We start from the raw sequence: 13351 nt of genomic DNA on the forward strand, positions 1-13351 counted from the left end.
GCCCTTAGCCACGGTTCATACCATACCCCTAGATGTCTAGATCGTGCCATGGTCAATCAAATGGCCACTGGAACGACACGAGACAGCAAACGAAGCACAACACCACACATGCATGCAAGGTGTTCTCGGGTGAACTTTCTGATGTTTGCTGGAATGTTGCGAATTGTGGCTGGCCTAGGGCCCTTAGCCATGGTTCAAATCATTCTTGGGGATGTTGGTAAGAGTCTCTGGTCGGTGGTTCAAGCCCCAATGGCCAGTAGTCTCGAAAACGACACAAGAAAAGCACATGTACAGCTGCTGTATTTCTGGACAGCAACTTGCGGTGACGGTTCAGTGGCTCGTTTGAGTTCTTGGTTGGCTTTTAGCCCATGGCCTTGGACTGGACAGTGCCTCATCGAGTTAGGAAGGTCATGTTTTTGGCCGTTCATGATTCGGATCATTTTTGAGGTCGTACAAGAATTTACGGTGCGATGTGCCAAATTGACTCTCGAAAGAGCGTTTCATGTTTTGGCCTCCATTCACCTAGATTTCGACCCTCACCATTTTAGGAGCATAATCTCATCATTTTAAGCGTATTTTAATCATGACTATATGATGTTTCAGTGTTGGTTCGGGTTGGTTCGGAGTCATGATTAAATACGAAGTCATTAGGCGCACTTGTCTCAGTTTTTGTATGTTATTGCATAGTTTGGTCCCATAAATCTATTGCATATTTTTCATGGCATATGTAGGTTGCACCGAGCCTGGGAGCGATCCAATCCATTCAGTAAAAATTATTACAGGATATTTAATTGTGTTAATTAATTTTATTACGTGCAAAAATACTTATTTTGAGATTCATGCGATATTGCTTGTGGTCACTTTACTATCATGCTTAAGTCCGGTCGCCAGTTACTGGCCCGGTCGCCAGTTACCGGTCAGTTCAGTTGTTTCACCCAGTATACTGTGGCAGTAGTCTGATCAGACGTACATTATTAAGTCCGGTCGCCAGTTACCGGCCCGGTCGCCAGTTACCGATCAGATCAGTTCAGTTCAGTTCAGGGACCACTTGCGTAGACCATAATCTCACCAGAAAATTATTACATGCTATTTCAGTACAGGGCTCCAAGGAGCAAACATTTTCACCATGATTTTCAGTTCAGTTATGCACGTACTATAATTAATCATGAGACGATATTTTCACGATATGCCCCATGACATGATATTTCCACTTGCATGCAAGCTTACTATTTATTTACTTGTTATTTACGGCATATGCATGTTGAGTCTTTAAACTCACTAGACTTGATTGTTGCAGGTACTGATGTTGATGTCGGGATCGAGGGCGGGGACCAGTGAGCCAGCTCGAGTCGGCAGTAGTAGGACCCGAGGACCTCAGTTCAGCATTTATTATTTTATTGCTCAACAATCGTTGGATGAACTTTTTATTGTTATTTCGAAAAATTTTAAATTCTTCCGCTGCCATTTTAAATATCAAACTTTATGTATCAGTTCATTTATGATTGAGGCGAATTTTAATTATTTGAAAAGAAAAATTATAAATTTCCCATAAATTTTCAAGCACGGATTTTTAGGCCTCTACAGCTGGTATCAGAGCAATAGTTCTGTATAGGGTTGTACTACTACTGACCTCGAGAAGCTCACGAAGTCACGTCTTCGGTCTGTAAGTTTTACATTTGCGCATTTTATTCAAGCATGAATTATTTGACAGCATGTTTTCATGAAATGTTTTACGTCCAGATTTATTTTATTTTTAGTATTTCAATTTAAATAAATCAGGGAATTATGCATGTTAGTTACGTATGGGTTATGTATGGAACAGTATGCCCCCTAGACGCATTCTCGAGCGCACTAGAAATGACGAGCCTCGCCGAGAGGACAGGGAGGAGCAGAGACAGGAAAGAGATTTACCACCCCCACCCCCACCAGACATGAATGCCCAGGTGCTGGCTGGGATGACTAAGTTCTTCGCACAGTTTGCGGGGTACAATGCTGTGGCGACCAGGCCGACAAGGCCCGAGGCGGTACATGAGAGATTCATGAAGATGCGTCCAAAGGAGTTTTCAGGGACGTCGGACCCCATGATTGCCGAGGGCTGGATCAAGTCCCTCGAGGTTTTCTTCGATTTCATGGAGCTTGGGGATGCAGATCGAGTTCGTTGTGCCTCTTATCTGTTCGGAGGAGATGCCCGCTCATGGTGGGAAGGAGCTTCAGTAGCCCTTAACTTGGCTACGCTGTCTTGGGTACGCTTCACGGAGGTATTCTACTCCAAATATTTTACAGAGGAGGTGCGCACCAGGTTGACCACTGAGTTCATGAGTCTGAGACAGGGAGATTCGACTGTTACGGAGTTCATCCGTAAGTTTGAGAGGGGTTGTCATTTTGTGCCCCTGATCGCGAATGATGTTAGAGCCAAGTTGATGCATTTCTTGGTGGGTCTACGGCCGATCTTGCGCCGTGATGTTAGGGTGTCTGACCCTACTTCTTATGAGGTCGCTGTCTCCAAAGCCTTAGCCGCTGAGCAGGATCAGCGGGACATTGAGAGAGACCTTCAGGGCAAGCGCCCAATCCAGGTACCACACCGCCCTCCTCCTCAGCAGCATCAGCATCAGCACAATAGGCCTTTTCACGGGCCGCCCAGAAACAGAGGAGGACCTCAGCAGCAGCAGGGACGTGCCGTCCCGAGGACCTTTGAGCATCCGGCTTGCCCTAAATACTCACGCCGTCATCCCGGAGCATGCATGTATGGCTCGGGGAAATGTTACAAGTGTGGCAGCATAGACCATGTACTGCAGCAGTGCCCCCGGAAGAATCTGCCTACCCAAGGCAGGGTTTTTGCTCTCCATGCTGCGGAGACAAACCTCGATACCATGTTGATGACAGGTACCTTACTGCTTTAAGTTTACATTTGCATTCCAATGTTTTGGGAATCGGGATTAAGATTTTGAACTTAGATTTGCGATAAGATTGCATGCTCTACTTAGTATTTATTTTCGGGATTTAGTTAGAAGAACTGTGACCTTTGCATTTCTATAAGCTTAAATCTTGTGATTATTGGGTTCCGCTTAGTGTTCCGAACTTTCAGGGAGAATTTTCATAGCTGGCTCAGCTACCAAGGCCTTGATAGATTCAGGGGCTACCCACTCATTTATTTCGGAGGTCTTTGCCAATTTCCTCAAAGTCAAGACCATCGGGCTAGATATAGCCTATTCAGTAGTGTTGCCTTCAGGCGAGGAGATGGCAGCCACCAATGTGATACGAGACATAGATCTTGAGCTCCACGACAATCTTGTCTATGCGGATCTTATCGTGCTGCCGATGCCAGAGTTTGACATCATCCTAGGGATGGACTGGCTATTGCGGAACAGAGTTTTGATTGACTTCCAGCGGAGATCTGTTTTAGTCCGACCGCCTGGAATGACGCAGTTCTTATTTGAGCCAGACAAGTACTTTCCCTTACCGCGCATTATTCCATATGTTCAGGCTAGGAAGCTCATGCATAGAGGGTGTCGGGCGTTTCTAGCGACTTTTATATCTTTCCACGAGGCACCCAGTCAGTCAGCTTCAAATGTTCCGATTGTTAGAGACTTCTTAGACGTTTTTCCGGAGGATGTCTCTGGTATGCCACCTGAGAGAGAGGTGGAGTTTTCTATCGAGCTAATGCCAGGTACGGTTTCGATCTCCATAGCACCGTACCGACTTGCACCGAAAGAGATGGCAGAGCTTAAGAAGCAGATTCAGGAACTTCTTGACAAGGAGTTCATTCGCCATAGTTTCTCACCTTGGGGCGCGCCAGTCTTGTTTGTTAAGAAGAAAGATGGCTCTATGAGGCTTTATATTGACTATCGGGAGTTGAACATGGTTACAGTGAAGAATAGATACCCACTTCTGAGGATTGAGGATCTGTTTGACCAGTTGAGGGAGCTTCGATTTTCTCCAAGATAGATCTGCGTTCCGGTTACCACCAGTTGAGGGTGAGAGATGCTAATGTTTCGAAGACAGCTTTCAGGACTCGTTATGGCCACTACAAGTTCCTTGTGATGCCGTTCGGTTTGACGAATGCGCCAGCGATCTTCATGGATCTCATGAATCGCGTGTTTCAGCCGTACCTCGACCAGTTTGTGATAGTGTTCATAGACGACATTCTCGTCTACTCCAAGAATCGGGAGGATCACAGCAGGCATCTGATCACAGTGTTGCAGACATTGCAGAAGCACAAATTATTCGCAAAGTTCAGTAAATGCGAATTCTGGTTAGAGAAGGTGGCGTTCTTAGGCCACATTGTTTCGAGCAGTGGCATTGAGGTAGACCCAGCGAAAGTTGCAGCAGTCAGAGATTGGGTTGTGCCGCAGAATGCATCAGAGATCCGCAGTTTTCTTGGCTTAGCAGGATATTATCGGAAGTTCATTAATGGATTTTCCTCTATTGCCGTTCCACTCACAGCACTGACAAAGAAGAATGTGAAATTTGTTTGGAGCGAGGAGTGTCAGAAGAGCTTCGATACTTTGAAGCAAGCTCTTATCTCAGCACCAGTTTTGGCTGTGCCGTAAGGGTCCGATGAGTTTGTTCTGTATACCGATGCTTCGAAGCTCGGTCTTGGCGCCGTATTGTTGCAGCATGGGAGGGTGATAGCTTATGCTTCTAGACAGTTGAAAAACCATGAGAAGAACTACCCTACCTATGATCTAGAGTTGGCCGCAGTAGTTTTTGCCTTGAAGATTTGGAGGCACTATCTGTATGGAGAGAAATGCCAGATCTTTACTGACCACAAGAGCCTCAAGTATTTCTTTACGCAGAAGGAGCTGAATATGCGTCAGAGGCGTTGGTTGGAGCTTGTGAAGGACTATGATTGTGACATTAGCTACCACCGGGGTAAAGCTAATGTAGTTGCGGATGCACTGAGCAGGAAGGTTGCAGCGATGGCCCATTTGACAGTTTCGAGACCTCTTCAGTTTGAGATGCAGAGGTTTGATATGGAGACTTATCCCTGAGGTAGAGTTCCCCGTCTATCTACCTTGACCATTTAGTCTTCCCTTATGGACCTTATTCGCAGTGGGCAGTCATCATATGAGCAGTTAGCAAAGTGGAAGCAGAGAGATGAGGCCAAGAGCAGTGTCTTGTATTCAGTCAGCGATGGTATTGTGAGATACCGAGACAGGATATGGGTTCCTAGCAGTGATTCCATTCGAGCAGATATTCTGTCGGAAGCCCACATGTCACCGTACTCTATACACCCTGGGAGTACAAAGATGTACAAAGATCTACAGCTATTGTATTGGTGGCCTGGTATGAAGAAGGACATCAGACGATTTGTATCTGAGTGTCTGACCTGTCAGTTAGTGAAGGCCGAGCATCAGAGACCAGCAGGTTTGCTCAAGCCTCTTCCTATTCCCGAGTGGAAGTGGGAGAATGTTACCATGGACTTTGTGACAGGATTGCCGAAATCAGTCAGAGGATCAAATGCTATTTGGGTGATTGTAGATCGTCTTACCAAATCAGCGCACTTCTTGCCTATTAAGACGACATTCACCATGATTCAGTATGCAGAGCTGTATATCCGAGAGATAGTCCGAATCCATGGCATTCCAGTTCCTATCGTATCTGACAGAGATCCCAGATTCACTTCCTCGTTTTCGAAGAGTTTGCATTAGACTATGGGTACGAAGTTGCTGTTTAGCACAGCTTTCCATCCGCAGACAGATGGGCAGTCAGAGCGAGTCATTCAGATTTTGGAGGATCTTCTCCGTGCTTGCGTCATTGATTTCTCTGGGAGTTGGGAGTCGAGCTTACCATTGGTTGAGTTCACCTATAACAACAGCTTCCAGTCTTCTATTGGTATGGTTCCGTATGAAGCACTATATGGCCGTAAGTGTAGATCTCCTATTCATTGGGATGAACTAGGAGAGAGAGCAGAGCTGGGTCCAGAGATTATTCAGCAGACTGTCGACGTAGTAGCCCGGATCCGTGATAGAATGAGGACTGCTCAGAGTCGACAGAAGAGCTATGCAGATCAGAGGAGGAGAGATTTAGAGTTTGCTGTCGGCGACCATGTCTTTCTGAAGGTGGCACCTATGAAGGGTGTCATGCGATTTGGGAAGAAAGGAAAGCTCAGTCCGAGATTCATTGGACCATTTGAGATCCTCGACAGAGTTGGGACGCTAGCTTATCGTGTGGCTCTTCCGCCGAATCCGGCCGGAGTACACAATGTCTTTCACGTCTCTATGCTGAGGAAGTACATGGCGAATCCTTCACATGTCTTGAACTTCGAGCCGTTGCAGCTTACTCCGAACCTATCTTATGAGGAGAGACCAGTGCAGATCCTAGACAGGCAGGAGAAGAAGCTTCGGAACAAGCTGGTTAGGCGAGTCAAAGTCAAATGGCTCAACCACTCAGAGGAGGAAGCTACGTGGGAGTCTGAGCCAGAGATGAGGAGTCGATACCCCGAGTTATTCGGTGAGTCTTAATTTCGAGGACAAAATTTCTTTTAAGGGGGGAAGAATTGTAGAACCCGTAACTTAGACTACGTATAAGGCATGCATAATTCTAGTATTTAAATTTAAAATGATTTTATTGCATGAGTATTTAAATTTAATTATTTTATTATTTTATGCAGTCGTTTAAATTTTTATCATTTCAGCTAATTCAGTGAGGCCGGACTGGAGTTGGAGTTTTGAGATAGAAATTATGATTAAGAAATCATTTCCAGAATTTATTTTAGCTAGCAAGTAAGTTGATTTAAGTTAAAAAGAAAGTTTAAGGAATTATTTTAGTTACTTGAGGTGAGTAGAAAATAAATTCATTTAGGTTCCACAATTAAGGGGTTAGTTCACTAAATTATTTAAAGGATAGGTGAGACTTTTAAGGGTTATAAATTTAGTAACTAAACAACAATTTCCCTTCATTTTTATTGTAAGATTTCGGCCCCTAGATGATTAAGCAACATGCCTTGCCACCTCACCACCTTTGACCCTTTCTTTGCATTTAATTAGTAGGATAATTCTTTTATTTTTGGGAGTACCATTTAATTAATAATCAACCTTATTCTAACCTAGAATAGCTTGTAAATAATCGGCCACCTCACCCCAACAAACACCAACAAATCATTTGATATCAAACCAAGATTCAAAATTCAAAAGGTGGAGACTTGGTCTTGATTTGTTCCCTATATCTTGCAACCATTTCCCTCACTCTCTTGACCACCCTTTCTCCTCCCCCATCACCGAATTAGAGAGTATTTCAGAGTGGAAAAACCGTGATAATTCAGTGGGAGATAGGAGAGAAAAATTGAGTAAGAAGAAAGGTAGCAAAAGCGCTCCACCTCCTCCGCGCCGTATCGTCTTATTCATTCGTTTTCGTTCAAAACGAAACCAGGCATGCATATGTTCTTCCTTGACTCTTCAATCAAGTCCTATTATCATTTATTTTCATTGCATGATCATTATTTCTATGGCAAAAACCGAAACATAGCAAGATTTTTTCAGAAAACAACATGCAGATTTTTTTCGATTTCTATGACAGCTTCACGGGTTGCTTTGTTTTGTGGGTTTCAGGTATTGAATCGATTCTAGGTTCCCAAAGCTGCTCCTAAGCATGTATTAGGACATGTTAGGATCACATTTGTCCATTGGTTTGAGTCCCATGCTAGCTGAAAGCAAGGAATGACAGCAACTCCCCATTTCTGCCCAAGTGTGTCTCGAAAATTGTTTCTGCTGTCAAAGGAGAAATGAATCTGATCATGGCTGCCCCAAGGCCTATAGCCATGGTTAGATCACTTCCCTAGCATGTCTAAGACGTGACTAAGTCGCCCTTTTGGAGGCTTGGTTCTTGGTGAATCGGTTTTTACAATAAAACGCAGAAACAGCCCCAGCACCCCCTTCGGCCCCTCATTTTTGACAGCATGTGTGTTTCGAATTTGGTGGAATGGTGTGGATCTTGGTTGGCCTATGGCCCTTAGCCACGGTTCATACCATACCCCTAGATGTCTAGATCGTGCCATGGTCAATCAAATGGCCACTGGAACGACACGAGACAGCAAACGAAGCAAAACACCACACACGCATGCAAGGTGTTCTCGGGTAAACTTTTCTGATGTTTGCTGGAATGTTGCGAATTGTTGTTAGCCTAGGGCCCTTAGCTATGGTTCAAATCATTCTTTGGGATTTTGGTAAGAGTCTATGGTCGGTGGTTCAAGCCCCAATTGCCGGTAGTCTCGAAAACGACACAAGAAAAGCACATGTACAGCTGCTGTATTTCTGGACAGCAACTTGCGGTGACGGTTCAGTGACTCGTTTGAGTTCTTGGTTGGCATTTAGCCCATGGCCTTGGACTGGACAGTGCCTCATCGAGTTAGGAAGGTCATGTTTTTTGCCGTTCATGATTCGGATCAATTTTGAGGTCGTACAAGAATTTACGGTGCGATGTGCCAAATTGACTCTCGAAAGAACGTTTCATGTTTTGGCCTTCATTCACCTATATTTCGACCCTCACCATTTTAGGAGCATAATCTCATCATTTTAAGCGTATTTTAATCATGACTATATGATGTTTCAGTGTTGGTTCGGGTTGGTTCGGAGTCATGATTAAATACGAAGTCATTAGGCGCACTTGTCTCAGTTTTTGGATGTTATTGCATAGTTTGGTCCCATAAATATATTGCATATTTTTCATGGCATATGTAGGTTGCAGCGAGCCTGGGAGCGATCCAATCCATTCAGTAAAAATTATTACAGTATATTTAATTGTGTTAATTAATTATAATACGTGCAAAAATACTTATTTTGAGATTAATGCGATATTGTTTGTGGTCACTTTACTATCATGCTTAAGTCCCGTCGCCAGTTACCGGCCCGGTCGCCAGTTACCGGTCAGTTCAGTTGTTTCACCCAGTATACTGTGGCAGTAGTCTGATCAGACGTACATTATTAAGTTCGGTCGCCAGTTACCGGCCCGGTCGCCAGTTACCGGTCAGCTCAGCTCAGTTCAGTTCAGTTCAGGGACCACTTGCGTAGACCATAATCTCACCAGAAAATTATTACATGCTATTTCAGTACAGAGCTCCAAGGAGAAAACATTTTCACCATGATTTTCAGTTCAGTTATGCACGTACTATAATTAATCATGACACGATATTTTCACGATATGCCTCATGACATGATATTTTCACTTGTATGCAAGCTTACTATTTATTTACTTGTTATTTACGGCATATGCATGTTGAGTCTTTAGACTCACTAGACTTGATTGTTGCAGGTACTGATGTTGATGTCGGGATCGAGGGCGGGGACCAGTGAGCCAGCTCGAGTCGGCAGTAGTAGGACCCGAGGACCTCAGTTCAGCATTTATTATTTTATTGCTCAACAATCGTTGGATGAACTTTTTATTGTTATTTCGAAAAATGTTAATTTCTTCCGCTGCCATTTTAAACATCAAACTTTATGTATCAGTTCATTTATGATTGAGGCAATTTTTAATTATTTGAAAAGAAAAATTTTAAATTTCGCGCAAATTTTCAAGCACGGATTTTTAGGCCTCTACACAAATAGTGCCTCCAAATCTTCAAGGCAAAAACCACGGCGGCCAACTCTAGATCATGGGTAGGGTAATTCTTCTCGTGGATTTTCAACTGTCGAGAAGCGTATGATATCACCTTCCCATGCTGCATCAATACTGCGCCAAGACCGAGCTTCGAAGCATCGGTATACAGAGCAAACTCACCGGGCCCTGACGGCATGGCCAAAACTGGTGCTGAGATAAGAGCTTGCTTCAAAGTGTCGAAGCTCTTCTGACAATCATCGCTCCACACAAATTTCACTTTCTTCTTGGTCAATGCTGTGAGTGGAACTGAGATAGAGGAGAATCCCTTAATGAACTTCCGATAATATCCTGCTAATCCAAGAAAACTGCAGATCTCTGATGCATTCTGCAGCACAACCCAATCTCTGACTGCTGCAACTTTTGCTGGGTCGACCTCAATACCACTGCTAGAAATAATGTGGCTTAAGAACGCCACCTTCTCTAACCAAAATTCGCACTTACTGAACTTTGCGAATAACTTGTGCTTCTGCAAGGTCTGCAGCACTGTGGTCAGATGTCTGCTGTGATCCTCCTGATTCTTGGAGTAGACGAGAATGTCGTCTATGAATACTATCACAAACTGGTCAACATACGGCTGAAATACGCGATTCATGAGATCCATGAAGATCGCTGGCGCATTCGTCAGACCGAACGGCATCACAAGGAACTCATAGTGGCCATAATGAGTCCTGAAAGGAGTCTTGGAAACATCGGCGTCTTTCACCCTCAACTGGTGATAACCGGAATGCAGATCAATCTTGGAGAATATCGAAGCTCCCTGCAACTGATCAAATAGATCTTCAATCCTCGGAAGTGGGTACTTATTCTTCACTGTAAACCTGTTCAACTCCCGGTAATCAATGCAAAGCCTCATAGAGCCATCCTTCTTCTTCACAAATAAGACTGGTGCACCCCATGGAGAAAAACTAGGGCGAATGAACTCCTTGTCAAGAAGTTCCTGAATCTACTTCTTAAGCTCTGCATCTCTGTCGGTGCTAGTCGGTACGGTGCTTTTGAGATTGGAACCGTACCTGGCATAAGCTCGATAGAAAACTCCACCTCTCTCTCGGGTGGCATACCAGAGACGTCTTTCGGAAAAATGTCTAGAAAATCCCTGACAACTGGAAAATCTGAAGCTGACTGACTGGGTGCCTCGGGGACAAATATAAAAGTTGCTAAAAATGCCCGACACCCTCTATGCATGAGCTTCCTAGCCTGGACATAAGGAATAATACGCGGTAAAGGAAAGTACATGTCCGGCTCAAATAAGAACTGTGTCATCCCAGGCGGTCGGACTAGAACAGATCTCCGCTGGAAGTCTATCAACACCCTGTTCCGCAATAGCCAATCCATACCTAATATGATATCAAACTCTGGCATCGGCAAGACAATCAGATCCGCATAAACAAGGTTGCCATGAAGCTCCAGATCTATGTCTCGGATCACATTGGTGGCTGCCATCTCCTCTCCCGAAGGCAGTACTACTGAGTAGGCTACATCTAGCCCAACGGTCTTAACTTTGAGAAAATTCGCAAAGACCTCTGAAATAAACGAGTGAGTAGCCCCTGAATCTATCAGGGCTTTTGTAGCTGAGCCAGCTATGAAAATTCTCCCTGAAAGGTTAGAACACTATGCTGAACCCAATAATCACAAGAGCTAAGCTTATAGACATGCATAGGCCAAAATTCTTCTAACTTAATTTCCCCAAAAATAATACTGAGTAGAGCATGCAATCCTATCGCAATTGTAGGCTCAAAATCTCAACCCAAAACATTAAATCCCAAATATAAATTTAAAGCTTAAAAGTACCTGTCATAAGCATGGTCTCCGGGTTCGTCTCCGTAGCATGGAGAGCAAAAACTCTGCCCTGGGTAGACAGATTCCTCTGAGGGCACTGCGGCAGCATGTGGTCTGAACTGCCATACTTGTAACATTTCCCTGAGCCGTACATACACGCTCCAGCATGGCGTCGTGTGCAGCTAGGACAAACTGGATGCTCAAAAGTCCTCGGGGCTGGGCACCCACGCTGCTGCTGCTGCTGCTGACCTCTGTTTCTAGGTGGGCCGTGAAAAGGCCTCTTGTTCTAATGCTGTTGTTGAGGAGGAGGGCGGTGTGGTACCTGGACTGGGCGCTTGCCCTGGCGGTCTCTCTCGAAATCACGCTGATCCTGCTCTGCGGCTAGAGCTTTGGAGACAGCGACCTCATAAGTAGTGGGGTCAGACACTCTAACATCACGGCGCAAGATCGGCCATAGACCCACCAAAAAATGCATCAACTTGGCTTTAGCATCATTCGCTATCAGGGGCACAAAATGACAACCCCTCTCAAACTTACGGATGAACTCCGTAACAGTCAGATCTCCCTGTCTCAGGCTCATGAACTCAGTGGTCAATCTGGTGCGCACCTCCTCAGTGAAATATTTGGAGTAGAATACCTCTATGAAGCGCGTCCAACTCAGTGTAGCCAAGTTCAGGGCTACTGATGCTCCTTCCCACCATAAGCGGGCATCTCCTCCGAATAAATATGTGGCACATCGAACTCTGTCTGCATCTCCAAGCTCCATGAACTCGAAGATAACCTCGAGGGACTTGATCCAGCCCTCGGCAATCATGGGGTCTGTCGTCCCTGAAAACTCCTTAGGACGCATTTTCATGAATCTCTCATAGACAGCCTCGGGCCCTGTCGGCCTGGTCGCCACAACATTGTTCCCCGCAAACTGTGCGAAGAACTGAGTCATCCCAGCTAGCATCTAGGCATTCATGTCTGGTGGAGGTGGAGGTGGTAAATCTCTCTCCTACCTCTGCTCCTCACCATCCTCTTGGCGAGGCTCAACATTACCTCTCGGGCGTCCAACATGGCGTCTAGGAGGCATACTGTTCCATATATAACCCATACATAACTAACATGCATAATTCCATAATTTATTTAAATTTAAATACTGAACAATAAAAATCTGGACGTAAAAATAATTCATGAAAACATGTTGTTAAATAATTCATGCTTTGAATAAAATGCGTAAATGTAAAACTTACAGACCGAAGACGTGACTTCGTGAGCTTCTCGTGGTCAGTAGTAATACAACCCTATACAGAATCATTGCTCTGATACCAGCTATAAAGGCCCGAAAATTCTTACTTGAAAATTTGCGAAAAATTTAAAAATTTTCTTTTTAAATAATTAAAATGTCTCATTCAAAAATTAAACTGATAAATAACGTTTAATATTCAAAATGGCAGCGGAAGAATTTAATGTTTGCAAAATAACCGTTAAAAAATAATCCAACGACAGATAAAAATATTTGATCATAAAAAAATAAATGTTGAAAAATGAGGTCCTCGAGTTCCAATACTGCCGACCCAAGCTAGCTCACCGGTCCCCGCCCTCGGCTCTGACATCATCAGTACCTACAACAATCAAGTCTAGTGAGTCTAAAGACTCAGCATGCATATATTGTAAATAACGAGTAAATAATATAATAAAATTTCATAGGATAAAAATATCATGTCATGAGGCATAATGTGAAAATGACTTGTCATGAGCAATTATAATACGTGCATAACTTAACTGAAAATCATAGTGAAAATGTTTGCTCAATAGAGCCCTGTAATGAAATATCATGTAATAATTTTCTGGTGAGATTATGGCCTACGCAAGTGGCCCCTGCTCTGAACTGAACTGAACTGAACTGACCGGTAACTGGCGACCGGGTGAAATAATAATCGTCTGATCAGACTAATGCCGCAGTATACTGGGTGGAACTGAACTGAACTGACCGGTA

At 44.2% G+C, this 13351-nt stretch overlaps 1 protein-coding gene across 1 annotated transcript in view; it reads right to left on the minus strand.

Moving 5' to 3' along the window:
• The window catches only part of LOC142505464 (uncharacterized), a 39727-nt gene that overhangs the window by 12653 nt on the left and 13723 nt on the right, over positions 1–13351 (minus strand). The window lies entirely within an intron of this gene.

The sequence above is a fragment of the Primulina tabacum genome, chromosome 10, assembly GCF_025594145.1.
Source record: "Primulina tabacum isolate GXHZ01 chromosome 10, ASM2559414v2, whole genome shotgun sequence".
Taxonomy (NCBI): domain Eukaryota; kingdom Viridiplantae; phylum Streptophyta; class Magnoliopsida; order Lamiales; family Gesneriaceae; genus Primulina; species Primulina tabacum.